Source organism: Rhinoderma darwinii, chromosome 4 (assembly GCF_050947455.1).
Source record: "Rhinoderma darwinii isolate aRhiDar2 chromosome 4, aRhiDar2.hap1, whole genome shotgun sequence".
Lineage (NCBI taxonomy): Eukaryota > Metazoa > Chordata > Amphibia > Anura > Rhinodermatidae > Rhinoderma > Rhinoderma darwinii.
Genome location: NC_134690.1, coordinates 348,118,463 through 348,142,321, shown reverse-complemented (window position 1 = coordinate 348,142,321; position 23,859 = coordinate 348,118,463). Strand labels below are relative to the sequence as shown.

The window sequence follows — 23,859 nt, the reverse complement described above, 5'->3', positions numbered from 1 at the left end:
CATCGCCGCTGATTTCGGCAGTTAACCCCTTCGTTGCGGCGGTCGATTCCGATCGCCACATCGAAGGATTTTAGCGCCGATCGGCAGCCCCCACGTGAAATCACGGGGGCTGGCGATGGTAGCCATGGCAACCGGACGCCAGAAAATGGCTTCCGGGCTGCCATGTACAGAAGCCTATGAGGACCAGCCAGAGGCTGGTCGTCGTAGGATTCCTGTCAGTGTGACAGTTACGTCACAATGACAGTTAGAATATATTACACTACGTAGGTAGTGTAATGTACTCTAGCAGCGATCAAAGCTGCAAGTCTAAGTGTCCTCTAGTGGGACAAGTGAAAAAAGTAAAAAAATGAATAAAATGTTTTAAAAAAGTGTAAAAATAAAAGTTATAAGTGACATAAACAAGAACTGCTTTTTTTCCTATAATAAGTCTTTTATTATAGGAAAAAAATGAACACGTAAAAAAAAGTACACATATTTGGTATCACCGCATTCGTAACGATTATTTTTCCCGCACGGTGAACACCGCAAAAAAAATAAACGAAAAACAATGCGAGAATCACTATTTTTTGGTCACCACCCCTCCCAAAATATACAATAAAAAGTGATCAAAAAGTCCCATGTACGCCAAAATAATACCGATACAAACTACAACCCGTCCCACAAAAAACAAGCCCTTACACAGCTTTTTTGACTGAAAAATAAAAAAGTTATGGCTCTCAGAATATGGTGACACAGAAAATAAATTATTTTCTAAATAAGTTATTTTATTGCGCAAACGCTGCAAAACATAAAAAAAAACTATATACATATGGTATCGCCGTAATCGTACCGACCCACAGAATAAAATATAATGGTCATTTATAGCCCAGGGTAAACGCCGTAAAAAATAAATAAAAATCATTGTCAGAATTGATGGTTTTTTGTCACCTGGCTTGCCGAAAAATTGAATAAAAAGTGATCAACAAAATCGCATGTACCCCAAAATGGTACCAATGAAAATTACAGATTGTCCCGCAACAAATAAGCCCTCACACGGCTCCGGCGGTGAAAAAATAAAAAAAGTTCCGGCTAACAGATTATGGCGATGCAAAATGTGCAGAGCGTTCCAAAAGCGGATAAGATTGGGCGCCATTTATCAGTGTGACACCGGCCACAGATCTGTGGATTATTATTTATTTACTCCATTATTATACCCTCTTATTATGCCCTGATGTACTCTGCCCTTCCTACATATGCCCCCACATTATAAACTGAAATGCCAGCAAAACACCAAACAGAACAACTGCCAAGCTAAATCTGTGCTCCAAAAGCCAAATGCCACTCCCTCCCTTCTGAGCCCTACAGCGTGCCCAAACAGCCGTTTACGTCCACCGATATGGCATCACCATACCCGGGAGAACCCGGTTAATATTTTATGAGGTATTTGTGGCACAAACTGGGTACAACATATAGTGCACTAAAATGGCACATCAGTGGAAAATTGTAATTTTCACTCTGCACCATCCGCTGTGCGTGAAACCTTTCGTGCACCATGACTTAATAGCATGTCGTGGTGTGTGTGTGTGTGTGTGGGGGGGGTGATATATGGAGCGTCTCACGCGCTGAGCCCGCCCCATATGCTGCAGGTGTCAGCTGTATATTACAGCTGATACCCGGGACTAACGGACAGAAACAGCTATCGCGCTGTTACAGGAGCCTGTAAGGGTATGTTCACACGAGGGCGTCCGTAACGGCTGAAATTACGGGGATGTTTCAGCCTAAAAACATCCCCGTAATTTCAGCCGTAACGGCATGTGCAGGCGCTTGAACGCCGCGTCCATTACGGACGTAATTGGCGCTGCTATTCATTGGAGTCAATGAATAATGGCTCCAATTACGGCCAAAGAAGTGACAGGTCACTTCTTTGACGCGGGCGTCTATTTACGCGCCGTCATTTGACAGCGGCGCGTAAATTACGCCTCGTGTGAACAGACAAACGTCTGCCCATTGCTTTCAATGGGCAGATGTTTGTCAGCGCTATTGAGGCGCTATTTTCGGACGTAATTCGGGCCAAAAACGCCCGAATTACGTCCGTAATTAGTGCGTGTGAACATACCCTAAAAATGACAATATACTGCAATACATTAGTATTGCAGTGTATTCTACCAGTGATCTAACGATCGGTGGTTCAAGTCTCCTAGGGGGACTAATAAAATATGTAAAAAAAAAAAGTAAATACTTATTATTAGTGGAAAAAATTAAATAAATATTTAAAGTCCAAAAATAAACCCTTTTCACATTTTTTCTCTAAAGTAATGTAAAAAAGAAATAAAATACACAAAATTGGTATCGCTGCGTCCGTAAAAGTCCAAGCTATTACAATATACCATTATCGAACTCGCACGGTGAACGCCGTGAAAAATAAAGAATTTTAAACTGCAAAATCGCAGTTTTTTGGTCACCTTGGCTCTACCAAAAAATGTAATAAAAAGTGCTGAAAAAGTCTTATGTACCAAAAAATGATACCAATAAAAACTACAGCTCGTCCCGCAAAAAATAAGCCCCCACACCACTCTATTGACGGAAAAATAAAAAAGTTGTGGCTCTCGGAAAGCGGGGAGGAAAAAACGAAAAAGAAAAAAGCAAAACATGAATCCGTTCGGAAAGGGTTAATTACTTTCTAATGAAAAAACATTTATGACCACATGTGAGGTATAGCCGTACTCGGAAGAAATTGCTTTACAAATGTTGGGGTGCTTTTTCTCTTTTATCCTTTGTGAAATTGAAAAAATTTAACATTTTAGTGGAAATAATGTTGATTATTAATTATCACGGCCTAATTCTAATAAATTCTGCAAAAGACGTGTGGGGCCTAAATGCTCACTATACCCCATAGATAGATTCCTTAAGTGGTGTAGTTTCCCAAATGGGGTTACTTTTGGGGGGCTTCCACTATTTCGCTCTCTCAGTGGCTTTGCAAATTCGACATGACACCCAAAAACTATTCCAGCTAAATTTGAGCTCCAAAAGCCAAATAGCGCTCCTTCCCTTCTAAGCCCCGGTGTGGGTCCAAACAGCAGTTTATTACCACATATGGGGTATTTACGTAATCAGGACAAATTGTTTTACAAATGATGGGGTGCTTTTTCTCCTTTATTCCTTGTAAAAATTAAAAATGTCTAAGTTCTTACAGAAAAAAAGTAGATTTTTACCTTTATAGTTTAATTCCAATGAATTCAGCAAAAGAACTGTGGGGTCAAAATGCTAACTTTACCCCTAGAAAAATTCCTTGAGAGGTGTAGTTTCCAAAATGGGGTCACTTTTGGGGGGTTTCCGCTGTTTTCATCCCTCCAGTGCATTGCAAACGCGACACAGCACTGAAAACTATTCCAGCAAAATCAGAAATCCAAATGGTGCTCCTTCTCTTCTGAGGCCTGCTGTGGGTCCAAACAGCAGTTTATTACCACATATGGGGTATTACTATAATCGGCAGAAATTGCTTTACATATGTTGGGGTGTTTTTCTACTTTTATTCCTTGTAAAAATTAAAAATGTCTACGTTTTTTTACAAAAAAAGTAGATTTTCATCTTCACATACTAATTCAAATAAATTTAGCAAAAAAACTGTGGGTTCAAAATGCTAACTATACCCATAGATAAATTCCTTGAGGGGTATAGTTTCCAAAATGGGGTCACTTTTGGGGGGTCTTTACTGTTTTGGTACCACAAGACCTATTCAAACCTGACATGGTGCCTAAAATATATTCTAGAAAAAGGAGGCCCCAAAATCCACTAGGTGGTCCTTTGCTTCTGAGGCCTGTGTTTCAGTCCATTACCGCACCAGGACCACATGTGGGATATTTCTAAAAACTGCAGAATCTGGGCAATAAATATTGAGTGGCATTTCTTGGGTAAAACCTTCTGTGGTTCAGAAAAAATGTATTACAATTGAGTTTTCGAAAAAAAAAATGAAATTTGTAAATTTCACATCTACTTTGCTTTAATTCCTGTGAAACGCCTAAAGGGTTAAAACACTTTCTGAATGCTGTTTTGAATACTTTGAGGGGTGCCGTTTTTAAAATGGGGTGATTTATGGGGACTTTCTAATATATAAGGCCCTCAAAGCCACTTCAGCACTTAACTGGTCCCTGAAAAAATAGGCTTTTGAAATTTTCTTGAAAATATGAGAAATTGCTGCTAAAGTTCTAAACCTTGTAACGTCCTAGAAAAATAAAATAATATTCAAAAAACAATGCAAACATAAAGTAGACATATGGGAAATATAAACTAGTAAGTATTTTGTGCGGTATTACTATCTGTCTTACAAGCAAATACATTTAAATTTAGAAAAATGCTAATTTCTGCTAATTTTCTCTAAATCTTGGTGTTTTTTTACAAATAAATATTGAATTTATCGACCAAATTTTTTCCCTAACATAAAGTACAATATGTCACGAGAAAACAATCTCAGAATCACTTGGATAGGTAAAAGCATTCCGGAGTTATTACCACATAAAGGGACACGTCAGATTTGAAAAATCGGCTTCGTCCTGAAGGCCAAAACAGGCTCAGTCCTGAAGGGGTTAATCTACCTGGAAATGTATAATATATTGACAACTAATTAGTACCAATACCCTTTTCAATACACAGTATGACACAGTCAGCACCGATCAGACAGTGTGAGAGTGTGTAGGGATACAGCCCACTGACATGTGCAATGGTAACGCCCAGTCGATAATTTATTCATACATTTCCAGGAGGAATAACAGAGAAATGGCACAACGCAGAGTTCTAAGAAAAGAAGCTCCAGAATTGTTAATTTATTGGGAATGCAAGTATTTTTTTTAATAGGCATGTCAGTTGAACTCTTTAAAAAAAACAAAAAACCTCTCTGGCTGTCACCCCTCTACTGGTAAACCAGTGCTACTGACCGGTGGCATTCTTTTCCTGCAAAATGCAGTCCGGAAAAGGGCTGGAGATGTGTAACCATTGATAATATGTGCCTCCGGCAGGAGCATGAAGATGCACTGTTGTCACTATGGGTGTCGGGGCTATTTTCTAAGAATTCCTTATAAATAATTGCATTAAAAACTTCAGGTTTTCCCTTTAAAGGTGAATGGAACTGAGTTACAATACCAGACATAGCCCATGGACAAGTGTGGCGCTCTTTATGGGAAAAAAAAACCACCCAAATGGGTAAGAGTTCAGCAAATATTGCAGTAGACAATATAAACCTTCTTGTTATGTCATGGAGAAGTCATTAAGTCATATAAGTTTAAAGTTATAAGCAATGATACTAGTAACATGTACTTAGGTTTCTTACGTAGGTGGCGTTCAGTGCCTGTGTAAATCACATTTAAGTAACCTGTTTGCTCAGCTGCCTATGTTATCTATTATATAAGATTTACATCCTGGTTAAGGAGCAACAAACCCAAAGTTGTCAGCCTATAAAAGAACAGCATTACAGCAAAGACTTCGTTCACATCTGCGCTAGGTCTCCGTTCCGACTGTGCTTTCCGTCGGAACGGAGCCCTGATAGACACAAACGAAAACCATAGGTTTCCGTTTCTATCACCATTGATTGGTGATGGATCCGGTTTCCGTTTGTCTCCGTTGTGCAGGGGTTCCAAAAATAATAAAATAAATACTTACCTAGCCTCATTTCCATGACGAGTGGTGAAGAACTCTCTGCTCCTCCGCTCTGTTCTATAAGTGGCTTGGTGCAGACAGGCGTGATGACGTCACTGCGCTGAGCGGCTTACGGCCGATTCCCACAGTAAATGCTGAAGCAGAGAGCTGATGTTCCCTGCTTCAGCATTTGGTTCAACTGTATCTGCATCCTGAGGACGCAGATACAGTTGAAACTGGGACATACCACCGGCCGCCCAGAACAGCGGGACACCACCCGGAATCCAGGACTGCCCCACTGAATCCGGGATGGTTGGGAGGTATGCTATAACTATAAACTGCTTTAAACCAAACGGCAAATTGAGAATAAACTTTAGGTTTAGTGTCCTTTGAACTGCAGAGCTAGCACCTTGTTCAGGGGTGGACATAAAGTCTCTGCAGTCTGTACAACTGCACAGGGGTCCAGAGTGGGGAGGGTGCCCAATCTGGCCAAGGAGGGTTTTAAAACAAGTATTCTTCTATCATCAGCTCCCCAGCTCACAGTCTCCGTGGGTCTATCATAGATTACAGACACGTCATCATCCCAGTCAGCCAATCACTGAGTCTCTATGATTGTCCAAGTTGCTCTGTGATTGGCTGTTGGCATTTAACTTTTTAATGCTACAGCTTCTATGTATCCTGTATATATAGAAGCTGTATTTTGCCGTCAAAGCAGATTCCATCAGGTCTGACGTCTCTGGTGAAAGCTGGTCATGCGTGTCTGACACGCAGGATCCAGCTAATAATGCTCACATCTAAGGCCTTATGCACACGACCGTAATGGATTTTATGGTTCCGCAAATGCGGATGCACATCCGTCGCCATCTGCAATAGCAGAAGCACCCATAGACTTGCTGCAATTGCGGACAAGAATAGGACATGTTCTATAATTTACGGATAATTTCTACGGCCTGCACACACAACCGTAAATATGCAGAAAGGTGTCCATGGCCTATAGAAATTAATGGGTCCGCAATTTCATCTGTAATTTCGGATGAAAACTACGGTCGTGTGCATGGGGCCTAAGTTGATAAACTGTGGTCTGTGGAACAAACATGCAGAAAACACGTGTGGAAATTTACCTGTGGTGTGGATTTACAATCTGTAATTTGTCTTGCGAAAATGGTGCAGAATTTCTGGACTAAAATTCTGTGTTTAGGCTGTGTGTGGATGTACCCTTAAGCAGAACAATTTTTCCAGGCAATAAAAGATATGTTAGCATTTGACTTTTCTCCACGCCACTTTTAGTACACTGCTATAACACTGATCAGCCCATTAGTTTATCTTTTTCCAAAAGGTCAGCACTGCATGAAACTCATGGATCATTATAGGCTCAAGTAAATTATTCAATATAGGTTGCCCCCGAGTACACAATCCTGTTATTTCCTACTCACCACTAATGGACAGAAAGGTATTATCTACTGATTTTCCTAATGAATGTGTAAAGCTTTAGCTTCCCATGTAACAGAGATTAGAAGACAGGGTATAAACTGGCTCTTCACTTGTAGATCTTCATTATATCCTGACAGGAGACAACCATTTCCCAGCATTTCGGATTTTTGCAGCTAATTATTTGACCTGACTATTGACTATGGCAGGAAATTAAATGGCTCTGTGCTTATGAAGGTTATAGTCACAGTTAGACATCTAATATGGCTTGTACGTGCAAGATGTGGTTGAAGGAGCCATCAAGTGACCGTATGGAGCAGAACATTAGGTTCATCAGTTTTCAATGCAATTAACATTCACTCCCGAGCACAGCAAGTGCTATATAAAAACACATTTAAAGGCAGAGCTTCTTCGATGGAAAATTGTATTTGCCAGGCAGCTTCCTTAGAAATACTTCCAAGATTAAGTATCTGCAAAGATGTGGGGTTTTTCTAATGTATCAAGTGAATAAGGGTTTTGGCTTCTACCACTAGAGTCAGCCTCTGAAGCTTATTTTTCGGAGGAGCAGCCAGTGGAATTTATTATATAATGATGATAATAATTGTGGCTGCCTCCAGCCACCACTAGGAGGGGCATAGTAGCTTAGTGTAGACAGATTTATTATTGAGTTCAGTAAGAAATGTATGGTCCCCAGTACATTTTGTTGCAGACTTTGTGATTGCTACAGAAACAGTAAGTCTCAGGAAATACACAGGGGGAGTACTATGTTAAATTTATGTTCAGACACAAGGATTGTACTCAGACAAACCAAGGGGAATACTCCCACTAACTGTTTTATTGGCTATGTATATTTATATGGTAAAAAAAAATCTTTATTGATATACACTAAAAGAATTTTAACTATTACCTTGGGTACCTTTTATCATTCGGTGTGGTCCTGCCCTAAGGTATCCAGGTTCTGGGATCAGGTTATCAAATTTCTGAACGACGAGTTAAGAACTCCTGTCCCGCTGTGCACTAAAATTTGTCTATTCACTCCTGACCCTGCGGAATATGACTCGCGCTATATCCATACTTTTATTGTGGAGACATTATATTACGCCAACGCCAGCCAAAACTTGGTTGTCTTGTTGTGCCCCTATATTTGAAGAATGGCAGTCCATTGTTTGGTACTATGTTACCTCACAATAAGTGGTTATACGAACATAGAAACTGTCCTTTCAAATTCATCAAAAATTGGGACAGATGGCTGCAGTTTCTTGCCACTGTCTGTCCCTCCAAACATGGATTCTTTCACTCGACCCCGAGACCTTAATCCGTTTTCTGCCACGGATGTGGCTCCTGCTTGGCCCATTTCCAGTTCACCCTTCTCTCATTCCATTATAAACTGCGCTATGCAATCTCACGTTCTCCGCTGTAGAGATACTGGTCCTGTTCTTCCGCTGAATGTTACCGGTCTTATTTAGGTTATAATAATTTACATTTATATCTGTGGTAATTGAGTTCCTCGTTTATATTGTGCCTTAGGCCGAGATTGGTGCTGCGCACAGGTTGATAAATACTCGGGGAGCGTATACCTACCAGATGCCCTGCTCATTTTATACTACTTTGTATGCTATTATTTTGTACCACATTTCTTTGCTTATTAACTCTTTCATGGTCCTAATTGATTGCACTTGGGATTCCACCGTCGTATTGCTATATTGAATTACTGTGTTCTTTTGTACTTACAGTTGATACATTGTTTACACATTTCCCTACTCTATGTAATTCTGATGTATTACAATAAACTTTATTTGTGAATTTAAAAAGAAAAACGTTTTAACTAACCCTACTAAGGACAAACAATTGTGAATTAAAAGTTTAATCCATGGACTCCCAATTAGAAATTTTGATTTTCAAACTAGTATTGATATATAGAGCTATAGAGGGAAGGGAGGTATGCCATACATGCTTACAAGTAGAGAAACTGGAATTCCAGTAAGTAGGAAGATGTTGTTACTATCACAGGTCTCTTATATGATTTGAAATCACAGGGTGTATTCAGGACAATAGAGGCATTCCTCTCACTTTACTTTCTGCTATCTACTTGAAGCTAGAAATGAAAGGAGGCATTCCTCCTAAAATAACAATGTTTTGCATACTGATCTCAGCACATTCCTCTTGTCCCTTCACGGTCATCCAACTATAAAAATGGTCATACGGAATAAAGATCTCAATTTGAAGGTATTAGTGGATAGCCAATTAAGAGGAATGCCTCTATCTTCTAAACTAAAGAACATGGAGGCATTCCTCCCATTATTATTCTGACTGCTAATCCCTACATACTCATATCATCCCTCTATTGTCACTATATTGATTCATTTATCAATTATAAGGCTAGTCATTCATAGATTGTGTTACAAAAAAGTCAATAAATCCCTACATGTTTCGCCACACAGAATGGCGTCATCAGGGGAGAATGGCCATTACAAGCGTCTTTGTAACAGCCATTTTCCCTGATGACGCCATTCTGTGTGCCGAAACATGTACGAAACAGCAGCAGCAGTTTGTCCCATACAAATGAATCTGTCACGATCAGTCATTTACACAAAAACCCCAGTATGGACATCCTCTAAATCTGTCCTCAGTTAGGGTATGTTCACACGCTTAACAAAAAACGTCTTAAAAATACAGAGCTGATTTCAGAGAAAACCGCCTCTGATTTTCAGGCATTTTTGAAGCGGAGAATGAAATTTGGAGCTTCTTTTGAGGCTTCTTTTCAGAAGTTTTTCATAGTGTTCAATGGAAAATCAGTTCCAAAAAACGGCTCAAGAAGTGACATGCTACTTCTTTCTACGCAACGTCTTTTTACGCTCTGTTTTTTTACAGCGAAGCGTAAAATAAAGGCTCGTGGGAACAGAACACCGTAATTCCCATTGAAAGCAATGGGCAGATGTTTGTAGGCGTATTAGGGGCGTTTTTTCAGGCGTGATTCGAGGCGTAAAACGCCTCCATTATGTCTAAAAATAGGTCGTGTGAACCCAGCCTTAGAGATGACTGCAGGTAGCCAGGATTTTATCATTGAATGATGAGGACATATATAAAAACTGGGATCATCCAATCCCTATAAAGATTTATTATGAAATTAGCCAGGGGTGGACTTACCGTTCGGGAATTAGTTGGTGGAAATAAAGGACATAGAGTGAGGGTATGTTCACACGGCAGCGTCCGTAACGGCTGAAATTACGGGGATGTTTTCAGGAAGAAACATCCCCGTAATTTCAGCTGTACCGGCATGTGCAGGCGCTTGAACGCCACGTCCATTACGGACGTAATTGGCGCTGCTTTTCATTGGAGTCAATGAATAACTGCTCCAATAACGCCCCAAGAAGTGACAGGTCACTTCTTTGATGCGGGCGTCTATTTACGCGCCGTCATTTGACAGCGGCGCGTAAATATACGCCTCGTGTGAACAGACAAACGTCAGCCCATTGCTTTCAATGGGCAGATGTTTGTCAACGCTATCGAGGCGCATTTTTCGGACGTAATTCGGGACAAAAACGCCCGATTTACGTCCGTAATTAGTGTGTGTGAACATACCCTGACAATACAGGGGGACAGTGTGTACAACAAAAATGATGAAGCTTATATATCTGACCCTGTTTTCTCAGCTTTTGTGTCTGAAATTAAGTGTATATTATAATAATAATAATAATTATTAATAAAGTTTATGAAATAAATACATCAGAGAATTATTAAATGACGTTTGCAGTCTTAGGGTCCTATTACACGGCCTGACGAGGGCCGTGTAAACGAGCTGCAATCAACGAGACAGCTCGTTGATCGGCGCTCGTTTGCTTCTTTTACAAGGAGCTATTAACGAGCGTTTTCTCGTTCATCGGCTGATCGATGCCCTGTTTACACAGGGCAATTATCAGGAACGAGCATTTTCAGGAACAAGCGTTTTCGTTTGCCCAATAATTGGCCCGTTTAAAAGGGCCCTTAGATTGAGACATGCTATAAGCAGATAAGCAAATTAATAGGGCACTGGACTTCCTGAAGATATATAGAAGTGGTTTCTTTATTGCATTTAGATTCCCCCTTTCCTGAGTACCCTATTATAGAGCTAAACGTGTTATATTTATACACGATGTGAAGTCTGCTCGATTTATTGACCTGGACTATAACGGTGTTCCCTGACCGAGAGCTTCTTGTCCTTGCTTCACCTTCATGAGCATATGTGCTGTACATAAAGAATATGGGATAATCTGCCATGTCATCAGCCTACAATAAATGTGAAATTTTAGGGTTTGTGTCCACGGCCCGGATATGCTGCAGATTTTCCGCAACGTATTAACGTGCAGGTAATTTGCTGCATTTACAGTAGCAGTAAAGCGGATGAGATTTTACTAAATGTCAATTTATGCTGCGGATTCTGAACAGAGATACTGTTTTTTTTTTACCCATAGACTTGTATGTGGAGCATAAAATCTGTTGTAAAAATAGCAAGCTGTGTTTTTTTTTTTAATTCTTTATTTCGTTTTGAATATAAGGGTATGTGCACACGGTACCAGGCATTTACGTCTGAAAAGACAGACTGTTTTCAGGAGAAAACAGCTGCCTCGTTTCAGCCGTAATTGCTCCTCCTCTGACAGCCGTAAATTTTGAGCTGTGCTTCATTGAGTTCAATGAAGTATGGCTCAAATTACGTCTGAAAGAAGTGTCCTGCACTTCTTTTGACGAGGCTGTATTTTTACGCGTCGTCGTTTGACAGGTGTCAAACGACGACGCGTAAATGACAGGTCGTCTGCACAATACGTCGGAAAACCCATTCTAATGAATAAGCAGATGTTTGCCGACGTATTGTAGCCCTATTTTCATACGTAAAACGAGGCATAATACGCCTCGTTTACGCCTGAAAATAGGTCGTGTGAACCCAGCCTTAAAGGGAGGGGATACAAAGCGAGGGGGTTGGGAAATTTTTTTACATTTCTTACAAACAACAAAAGTAAGGGGAGAACATAAAACATTTGTCTCTGATGAAGTGTTTTGTTGTGTTTTTTACAGCGATTTAGCAATTCCGCAGTTAAAACCACAGTACTAGGTTTTCCGCACTTTATATGTATAGCAAAAAAACACCTCATTTGCTGTGGATTTCTGAGATTCTGCTGCCGATATTACGTAGCAGACAGGTGTAATGCAGTGATGTCATCGTGCCTGCCAGTGCCGCGCCACACACAGCACAGCGATCTCCTCCTGTGGGAACGGGGCTAGGTATTTATTTTGTTTTTAGGTGGCACTAAGTGGGCATTCTACTGTGTATAGTGTCACTATTGGGGAATCAGAATGTGTAGGGTGGCACTATGTGGGCGGCAAGTTACTGTAGGGGGCACTATTGGGACATGATACTGTGTGTGGTGGCACTATAGGGCTTCATACTTTGTTGGGAGCATTTTAGACCCACAATACTGTGTAGGGGCACTTTGGGGGCATTATGTGTGCCGTACAAAGAGGGGTGGGTGTGTGTGTGTGTGTGTGTGTGTGTGTGTGTGTGTGTGTGTGTCCAAAGGAGCACTATTATGGTTTCTACACAGTAGGGCACCTATTAATGCATAAGGGCACAAGGGGAGCTACAGGTATATGGAAAGGGAATAGGCAGGGTCACAAGACATCACAAGCCAATAGATAACCGGAGGAATAGGCCTAGTTGGTTTTTTAATTCAATTTATAGAAACATTTATGACTTTAACTGGTCGGAATGTGAAATTAATGTTTGTCATCCTGTTTATTGCTGGTCTTAAGGCCCTTTTACACCAGCCGACACTCGGCCAGTGCAGCGAGCGCCATCCTGTCACACGGAGCTATGGATGGGGACAAGCGGTCGTTACTCTGATCGCTCGTCCCCATACACTATTATCATGTGCTACAGACAACGATAATCTTTTCATTTTTTAAACCGATACGACCAGCAGATGATCTAGCGATTGCTCGTTCATCTGCTGATCGCTGCCCTTTTTACACAGGGCAATTATCGGCAACGAGCGTTATATGAATGCCCGTCTGCCCGATAATTGTCCTGTGTAAAAATCCCCTTTACACTCTGAGATGCTAATAATCTGTAAAAGGTAAAAAAAAACATACTGGATAATGTCTTAAATCTGCACATTTACATAATCTTCTGATAAGGTTTAGTGCAGGTCACTGAGATTACATAACATATTAATTGTAATATTCAGCCCGGAGGTCTCTGCTCATTCAGGAATTTTTGGCAAAGTGTGAACCTCAAAAGTCATTTGCCTGTTATCAGGAATCAAGAGTCGAGCATGTGATGGAAATACTTTACTAAGCACACAGAGAGGAGAGTCTGCATAAACTGGGACACTTAATGCGGGGCTAATATCAGGGGGATAATGTAGCAACAGTGGAAATCATATCATAAAACCAACCAAGTAGCATTTAAAAAGAATTTTCACCCCACATTTATTCAGAATGATAGAAAAATAGGACTAAGGGGAAATTTAAATGTGTACTCTGGATTTCCATAAAGTGGATTGAACATAATGTGTTTATAGTTAGTAACGTATTTCCTACACCACTCCCGTCAGACCTGTAGATATCTAGAGAGAACGGTTTGTTTAAAATACACCCATGGGTGAGAGGAGACCCGCAACACAGTTCAGAAACTGCTCTGAATTTTAATCTTTTTTACGGGGGGGGGGGGGGATTTTTATTCAATTGTAATATTCTTAAAGCGTCTTCAAAGAAACTACTGCATGACCAGGACATATTGCAGCCTCTAGAAGTAAATAATGGGAACATTTATTAAATTGGCTATTACTATAAAAATATGGGAATGCAAATGTGTCTAATTTTAAAACAACGGCCGTGACACCGACTCATGTATTTCAATGGGGCCGTACACACGACCGGTTTCAACGGAGCGTGTGAAGGGTCCGTGAAAAAAATAGGACATGCTTTACACTGCAACTCTGCTCTCATTAATAAGAACTTACCCAATAGGAAGCCATTGAATTGGGAGCTGATTTTATTTACAGCAAGAGCAGAATGCTCTACAAGCAACTGAACCACTCGTGTAATAAAGGTTGTTATAGCAGCCTCCATAAGAGGAATACTGGAGATTTACTTTGATGTAGCGAGTATGCGGAAAGCCCTTACCTAAGATCATTGTTATCTACACCAAGAACAAAGCAATGTTTATTTTACTATATTGTTCGATCTTTCTTTATAACCTTATCTTCATTGCAACGCCGTTATATAAATATTGTGGTCTGGAGATTTTATTGTTGCAGGAAGTTGGCACACATCCAATGCCCAGGACGGGTGCCTTATCAGTACAGATGTGTCCTTGAGGATAATTATTGGTAAAATGTAAAACAGCTTTTCGGAACTGTACAGAAATGGCCCTGTTACTAGACGACATGGAACAACTCCAGAAGCGAATCCTGTCAAGATATAAATTATTATGAAACCTCTGAAGGACAGTCTTGGAATACAGGATTTATATGCTCGAAACCTAACTAATGGCATAGTATTAACAAAAATCTAATCTGGCTTTTCTTCTACTTCGGTTGGATGTTAATATTATGAAAGCACATTATATAAAATACGAAAGGCCAGGTTCCCACGTATCGTAAATGCACAATTTCCGCAACGGAATTCTGTGTGGAAATTCCACAGTATTTACAGTAGCGGCAAAGTGGATGAGATTAAGAAAATCTCATGCCCACGCTGCGGAAAAAAAACGCAGCGTAAAAGTCAATAAATTGACATGCAGTGCGGAATTCAAATTTTATATTTATGCTAATTAGTTTCTTAATAGACAACTGGGCGTGTTTTTAATTTTTACCAACTGGGCGTTGTACAGAGGAGTGTATGAGACCGACCAATCAGTGACCAATCAGCGTCCTACACTTCTCATTGTCAGTGGCGGACACAGACTGCAAAAGGCCCCTGTGCAGATAATGTGCCAGGGCCCCCCCGCCCCCCCCCCCAATACCGACAAAGTTACCTAAACATATATATGCATATAAAAATAAACCTTACTAATAAAAATTATGAAGGAAGATTTATATTGTACATTTTATTACCAGTTTAGAACACAAGTAACACATTTTTTTCCGGGTTAAATTCTTATCTAAACTAAGTCCCTAAATGTGGGCAAAGAAAATGAAAAACCTATACTCACCTCCTCCGGCGCCTCCGTTCCCCCTCCGCAGCCCCTATCCCTTTCTGTGTTTACAAAGCTGCTGTGGTGACGCGCGGTCGATGGCACATGACCGCTGCAGCCAATCAATGCCCTCAACAGCGATTTGCTGTGGAACTACTGTCCTCAGCAGCACACCAATGAGGAGTTATTGGCAGCAGCGGTCACGTGCCATCGGCAGCGCGTCACCAGTGCAGCCTTGTACACTTGTAACACAGACCGAGACAGGAGGATGGGGGCTGCGGCGGGTGAACGGAGGCGAGGGAGGAGGTGAGTATAGTTTTTTTATTTTCTTTGCCCACATTTTCTTTGCCCAGCTACTGTCCACGGGGGGCCCGCTGATGGGCTCGCAGCTACTGTCCACGGGCCTCTGTCTCAGTCCTCAGCATCGCGCAGCTGAGAACTGAGTCGGCCAGCAGAGGAACGGGCCCCCTTCCCACGCGGGGCCCTTGTGCAGCTGCACCGGCTGCACATGCGGTATGTCCGCCCCTGCTCATTGTTCCAGCCCGGCTTCTTTCACTGCACAATCAGACTGGAACAATGACGCTGATTGGTCACTGATTGGTCAGCGTCATACACTCCTCTGTACAACGCCCAGTTGGTAAAAAGTAAAAACACGCCCAGTTGTCTATTAAGAAACTAATTAGCATAAATCTAAAATTGCTAAAAAATTATCGTTTTTCAAAATCAAAACCAATGCTGTTATCTACATTACAGCACTGATCAGATTATGTAGGAGATAGGGCACTTATAATCCGGTGACAGAGCCTCTTTAATTCTGATGGTGTGGTCATTAGTGGAAATTTGCATTTTATTGGTGGTCTGTATAGCAACATTGGTGACATTATTTTTCCCGACATTATAATGGGAACACTGACCTGGTCTATGAAGTGTTCACGCTGCATATCTATGATCGAGAGCAGGGCTCCTGAAACCGACTGGTGCCTACTGATTAGACTGTCCTGCACTGCAAAGACAGGGACTCGTCCCCTTTTATTTTCTATTTTCTTCCCCGCTTCCACCCTCCTTTGTTGTACTGCTGCTGAATAACATCACCTCAAAATAAAAAAAAGTATCGTGAGATACATTTACGAACTGCAGGAACCAATTTCTAATCTGTCTAAAACAATTACTTCAGTATCGTAGCTGTGAATATTACCTCTCTCAACACTATGCTCTGGTAGATTGGCCAACTTCAGGGAGAAGAGGTCTAACTACCTTCAGAGAGAGTGGGAAAGCGCAGATATGCACTGATTGCTTAGCAGCGAATGCCACTTAAGTGTTACTAACCATTAAAGATTATTATTAACAGCAACAGATCCAGGAGATGAAGTATTGATTTCATGACGGCCGTAATGACATACACACAAACGCATCTAGAGGTCTTGTCTAGTAAGCAGACACGAAGAATGGAGAGATGATCACACATGTGAAGATTTCTAGCGAGTCATCCATTCTGGGGCTAAGTTACGGGCGCTAAACTTTAAATACAAGCCAATTCAATATAAAAATGAGTCATGCTCAAATCTCTTTCGATGACAAATGTTATAATGCTTGACATTGTCTGCCACCATTTACTTGTCTATACCCCAAACTGTTGTAGTCGTTGGTTATAGGCCAGTTTAGGCCTCAAATGTGTACGAGTGAAAAATTTTTATTTACATTTCAAAACTTTCCCATTTAAAGGATAGGATAGGCCATCAATATGTGATCGGTCGGGGTCTGACTCCCAGCACCCCCGCTGATCAGCTGTTTTGAAGGGGCCGCAAAGCTCGGACGAGCGCTGCTTTCCTTGCATTTCATTTCCATTGCTTGTACTGTGAATCGTCGACATACTTGTAGCAGTAGTTCAGTTATAACGCCTTCTCCCATTCACTTTGCGTGCGCTTTTCAAATGCATTTGTTTAATTCAGTTCTAACCGCACCTCAACCGCAATGTGTGAAAAAGCCCTTAAGCTTTATTTACATAAACTTGACCCTTCACACACTTTTTTGGCTTAAAAAAACCCCCAACAAAACGCATCTAAAAAATAACCTCACTTTTTTTGTAAAATGGTACATGCGTTTTGTATGGCATTTTTTCCCAAATACTGTTTTACTACCTGTGGGGTTTTTTTTTAAGTGCCATTTTTCACATTGCAAATCATGTAATTAAAAGATAAAAATGATTTATTCTAAAAACATAACAAAAAAATAAAAAATGCAACACATTAAAAGTTGCGTTTTTTTAAAGAGGAAAACAAAACCTATGACGGTCTATGGGGAAAAAATGCCAAAGCCAGCCCTGTTGCGATTTTTACAAAAAACCGCTATGTATGAAGCCAGTTATACTATTCCACCCGAGCTAACATCAGGTGTGGAGGAACGCTCCTGCACGCTGGGAGGAATGCTCCTGCACACTGGGAGGTACAGTTGCCATGGCAACAGTATGATAAAGAGAGAATCATGCACAGGTCTAATTCGAATTGCTATACCGTGCAGCAGCGTCTCTCCATGTCTGACGTTAGTTCTGGCGGGATAGTATAACTGGACTGACACTTTAAGAGTATGTGCACATGAGAGATCGATGGTCTCATGTGGATGAGGCCGGATTGTATGTTTAGTTGTAATGGGGATTTTGTCCTCATATTTTTATTTGGATATGAGCATTTGTATTGCAAAGGCTAAAAATCTGTGACATCTAGAGCAGAATGTGAATATGAAAATAAGCAGCAAGCCCTAAAATCGGAAGATTTTTTTCCCGTCACAGGTGAATAGGGTTTTGTAAAACCCCATTAGCATTGTACAGTACGTAAGTAATAACAAATCTGATTAGCTATGATGCATAAAGCACTTAACTTTTGCATAATAGCGCTAAAGAAACACACATTGGAGTAGTAAAGTCTCTGGCGTACACATAACCTGGCGCTTCAGTACAACCTAGACATGAAATCACCCTACAGTGACGGGAAGGAAAAGAAGACCAGGGACCGGCTAGCTTTGTCTGTAAGCATTGATATCAATGGTTTCTAGACTTATGCCCCAACTGACAGTCATTTTAGAATTTTTCCTTTATATAATCAGTAGAACCGCAGGGGTCTAGCTTTTACTGTTGTTATATTAGACTCTGAATAAAAGACAGCTAAACAAATATATTATAGGGACAAAAATATTACGGGACACCTTCACATTACACCTACAGGAGCTTTTTTGACATCCCATTCTAAATCCATAGGCTTTAATATAGAGTTGGCCCCCCCCTGCATATAAAACAGCTTCCACTCTTCAGGGAAGACTTTCTCCACAATTTGTGTGTGTGAGAATTTCTGCCCATTCAGCCAGAAGAGCATTGGTGGGGTCAGACACGGATGTTGTGGGCGAGGACCTGGCTCACAATCTCTGTTCTAGTTCATCCAAAAGCCTTCATGGAGTTGAGGTCAGGCCTCTGTGCGGGCCAGTCATGTTCTTGTACACCAAACTCACCCACCCATGCCTTCATGGACTTGCTTTGTGTACTGGGGCACAGTCATGATGGAATATAAAAAAAACCTTCCTCAAACTATTATGTTGGAAGCATACAATTGTCCAAAATGTCTTGATATACTGAAGCATTACGATTTCCCTTCAATGGAACGAAGGGGCCTATGCCAACCCCTGAAAAAAATAACCCCATAGCATTATCCCTTCTCCACCAAACTTTACAGATGGCACAACGCAGTCCGGCAGGTAACGTTCTCCTGGAATTCGCTAAACCCAGACTCCTTACTTCCAGATAGAGAAGCGTGATTCCCAACACCACAGGACACATTTCCACTGCTCCGGAGTCCAGTGGCCGTGTACTTTACACCACCCCATCCGACGCTTGGCATTGTGCTTGGTGATATAAGGCTTGCATACAGCTGCTCGGCCATGGAAACCCATGCCATGAAGCTCCCGGGGCAGCTTTTGTGTTGATGTTACTGCCAGAGGAGGTTTGTAACTCTGCAGTTATTGAGTCAGCAGAGCATTGGCGACTTTTATCCTCTATGCAACTCAGAACCCCACTCAGTAACTTTACGTGGTCTGCAATTGTGGCTGTGTTTCTGTGGTTCCTAAACGCTTCCACTTTGCTATACTACTACTCACAGTTAATCGTGGAATATTTTGGAGGGAGGAACTATCACAAACTGACCGGTGACATCCTATTACAGTGCCACGCTGGAATTCAGTGCGCTCTTTGGTACGACCCATTCTGTCACAAATGTTTATAAAAGCAGACTGGATTTTATACAACTGTGGCAATGGGACTGAATGAAACGCCTTAATTCAATGATTAAGAGGCACGTCCCAATACTTTTGTCTTTAGGCTGGGTTCACACGTCATGGGCAACATAAAAAAAGCAGTTTGACCGCAACATGTAAACCTAGCCATATCGTGTATATCCATTTAACGGCCTGTTCTAGAAAATCTTGTTAAAAGACAAACCGGCTATCTAAGAAAATGTTGAACGGCCCTATCTTTTTTTTTTTTAAGTGACTGATAAACAGAACTCCTTGGCCGTCCGCGGCTTGTCCTTGGAATAGAAATAACTTATTGCTGCTTAGTAAAGTCCTGTCAGGAATGTTCTAGGCCGGCACCCTCCTTTATACTGCTAGCAGTGCAGCTTCACATAGATAGTGATTCTCAACATGTTCTATATTTACTAATGAATGCTTGGTATTTGCTGCTTCAGAAACTGCTGTGAACTGGCACCAGGTCTTAGAGACTCCACTCCGTTAACCAGATTACCCAATGGCATCCTCAAAACGCTGTGCTATGCGACTTTACATTCCCTACTGTGAACTCTATGAAATTAACAGGCGTTTCTTTACAAGCAATTTAGTAAACCGAACTGTGATTATTAAGACAACATAGCACTGGGAGCGACGCTGTTTCCAGGACTTGGGAGCAACAGCGTAGCTTGCCCTGCTACGGTCTTTACATGACTCCTATTCACTTCTATGGGCGTTTCAGAAATAGATTAGCAAGACACGCTCGGCTGTTTCCCAAAAACTCAGCCACCCAGAGCCAACAGCTCAGGGCGCCTCGTTCTAAAGACAGATGCCCGTCTTAGACCTGGGATGTGCATCGATCAGACATTTATGGCATAGCCTTTGGCTAAGGCATAAATATCCAACATGGAAATCCCATTTTTAAACCCAATATATTACTAAACTGAAGGATGAGTCATTTTATTATATCAGGAGTGATGAATATACAAAACAACTCATACAGCACATGTGGGGCTAGATGCTTAAAGGAACAGTGTCATCGCAAATAATTTTTTTATATGTTAAAGATGTTAGTGCTTTAATAAAAACGTTTATATTCATTTGTGTGTTTGTGTTTTACTGTTTCTTATTTTTACACTTTTTCTTCCCTATGGGGGCTGCCATTTTTTGTTCCATTTCTGTGTGTGTCGATTAACGACACACACAGACATGGAATACGGCAGCCACAGTCCCATAGGGACTGCGAACGGCTCCCGTCCCATTGACTGCCGTGTACGGCGTCTGTGTGGGAACTGCGCATGCGCCGCTCCCACACAGTCCTATTCGAAATTGGCGCCGTCCGGCGCCATTTTCCTGTGGACCGGAAGTCGCGGCCGGACAGTAATATTACTACTTCCGGTCGCGGCTTCCGGACTTGTGCACATGGAACAGCGGCAGCAAACGGAGCGGACGGGCCGGAGGGAGCCGCGGCGGCAGGAGCAGGTAAGAGATTTCAATGTATGTTAGTGTTTGTGTGTGTTTACTACTGTATGTAAACCTACTACACTGTGGGTTACCTCAAAAAATGGCGACACACAGTGTAGGAGGTTAAACCTTTCAAACCCCTCGTTTATCCCGGCACTAGCCAGGATAAAGGAGGGGGGGATGCTGAGAGCTCACTAGAGCGAGGGCTTTTAACCCAATGTTGCAATGCTGCAATTTTGGGAACAGCCCCATCTAGTAACCAAAAATGGGTAGTATTATAAATTAGAAATAATTTATAATATTTCCTGGCTCGTGCCAAAAAAAAATAAAAAATTTGAACAATGTTTAATCACCCACACACTAAATGTTTAATTTTTAAAAAAAACCCATGTTTTTCTGGCAACACCATCCCTTTAAGGTATAGCATACTACCCTAGTACTGAAGGGAGGCAACTCCTATATATACTAATATACACTAGAGACAAAATGGAGCATAATAGCCAAAAGTAAAAAAGAAAAACTTTATTAAACATAAGGACATACATAAAGAGTAAAAAGGTACAGAGCTGGACATGAGGACTGAGTAATTTCACTGTAACACAGCTAACAGGACTCTCTCTATGATACAATAATGCAGGGTAGTATAAGATACGTAGAATCTGGTGGATGGACTATGGCTATAGTAAAAAGAGTAAATTTACAACGACAATATGAAGCAGCAAAAGGGTAGCTCTGCTCATAAAAGTAAGTGTCATGGAAACAGGTAGTAAAGGACCTACTAGCAACACAGAGACCTGGAGAATGTACAGACCATAAGTCATGTATAGAGAGTAAGTGTGAGGTCTGAAACCTGAGTAAGCCAAGTGTCCACCCATTCATAAGATAACTTACCCATGGTAAACGGTAACTAAGAGTCAGGCTGGTGTAGAACGAAACCCCAACGCGCGTTTCGCTATGTGCTTCCTCAAGGGGTGTGGGTCTGACTCTCTTAGTTACCGTTTACCATGGGTAAGTTATCTTATGAATGGGTGGACACTTGGCTTACTCAGGTTTCAGACCTCACACTTACTCTCTATACATGACTTATGGTCTGTACATTCTCCAGGTCTCTGTGTTGCTAGTAGGTCCTTTACTACCTGTTTCCATGACACTTACTTTTATGAGCAGAGCTACCCTTTTGCTGCTTCATATTGTCGTTGTAAATTTACTCTTTTTACTATAGCCATAGTCCATCCACCAGATTCTACGTATCTTATACTACCCTGCATTATTGTATCATAGAGAGAGTCCTGTTAGCTGTGTTACAGTGAAATTACTCAGAGTCCTCATGTCCAGCTCTGTACCTTTTTACTCTTTATGTATGTCCTTATATGTTTAATAAAGTTTTTATTTTTTACTTTTGGCTATTATGCTCCATTATATCAGGAGTAAAAAAAATAAAAATTAAAAGGGGTTTACAACAACCGATCACCTATCCACCAGATAGGTCATCAGTATATGATCGGTGGGGGTCAGAAACCCAGACCAATCAGCTGCTGGATGTTTTGAACAGGATGCAGTAGTTGGAGCCGGAAGTAAATGGCTCTGGTCACAGTAAATAGAAGCAGAGCTGCAGAACAATCTGCTTCTGGCTCCAACTACTGCATATCGTTCAAAACATCAGACAATCAGGGCAGGGTCCGAGTGTTGGACCCGCACTGATCATATACTGATGACCTATCCTGTGGCTAGGTCATCAGTTGTCCGATTGTGGAAAACCCCTTAAAATTCTGTTCTAATTCTCTACAGGCGCGGTTTACAGAAAGGAAGGAAGCGATCAGTGAAGTTTTGCACAGCGTGCAGCCTGGGAGGCGGGAGAGTCATCGTATTACACAGACGCATACGTGTCATCAGAAGGTATTGAAGAGAGCATACCGAGTTAATATACCTGGTATTAGCCTGGTTTTGTCATTATTGTAGAATATTATTGCCCTAAAGGGCAACTAACTGCCCTTCCGTTCAGCTGCACAAGCTTCAGGACGTTTAATAAGTTCAGGTGCAGATGGCCATAATATGGTAAGACCAGACTCCCTGTGTCTCCACTGCTCTGAGATCATCATAGGACTCCACGTTGTAATAGGTTCAGTAGAACAGCAGGGGGTCCAGGTGTTACATTTGTAATTCAGCCGCTATAATGCAGGTTTATTACGGTCTGAAACTGGTCTAAATATGCAGACAATGCTGTACTGTTTTGTATCAATGGGTTATTTTCAGGTTGTTTTGTTCACTCATACACATAGTTGGTGTTAAGTTTCTACTGGTTGCCCTTGGAGACAGACAACAGTTTAGCTCCACCCAACCCTGTGACCTAACCGCTCAGATCTGTGTAACAGCACCTAAATTCCCACAATGCACTGTACTCTGATAACAGGAAGTAACTAAAAATCGGTACAAGCCAAGCAAAACAAATTTACCAAGTTAGGTCTTATTCACACAAACTTTTTTCCATCAGTGTGCTGTCAATTTTAACAACAGCACACTGACCCATACAATTCAATAAGTGACATGCACAAATGCGTTTTGTTTTTTTCTACACAGCGCATGTCTCCGTTGCAAGAAACTCACAGCATGCCCTATTCTGGTCCATTTTTGCGGACCAGACTGGCCCATCAAAAACTACATATGCATGAAAAAAAAAATAATTAAAATTAAAAAAAAAATTATATATATATATATATATATATATGAAACTAGTAAGTGCTTGCAGAGGTGAAAAACAGACTAGAAAAACATATGGACACATCCAAAAACCACATGGGCACACCACGGACATTCATAAAAATAAGAAACTTTCCTTTTTTTGCAGATGCAAATCGAACACACTCATGTAAATAAGGCCTTGCACAGCATTTTATATAGATTTAAACTCTGGAATTGTTCAGAAA

The 23,859-nt window shown here is 41.2% G+C and overlaps 1 long non-coding RNA gene across 1 annotated transcript in view; it reads left to right on the top strand.

Annotated features, from left to right (window-relative positions):
- The window catches only part of LOC142760032 (uncharacterized), a 78,046-nt gene that overhangs the window by 48,680 nt on the left and 5,507 nt on the right, over positions 1-23,859 (top strand). The window contains exon 2 of the long non-coding RNA XR_012883233.1: positions 22,724-22,831. This is a non-coding gene — a long non-coding RNA (uncharacterized LOC142760032). The remainder of the gene's footprint in view (positions 1-22,723; positions 22,832-23,859) is intronic.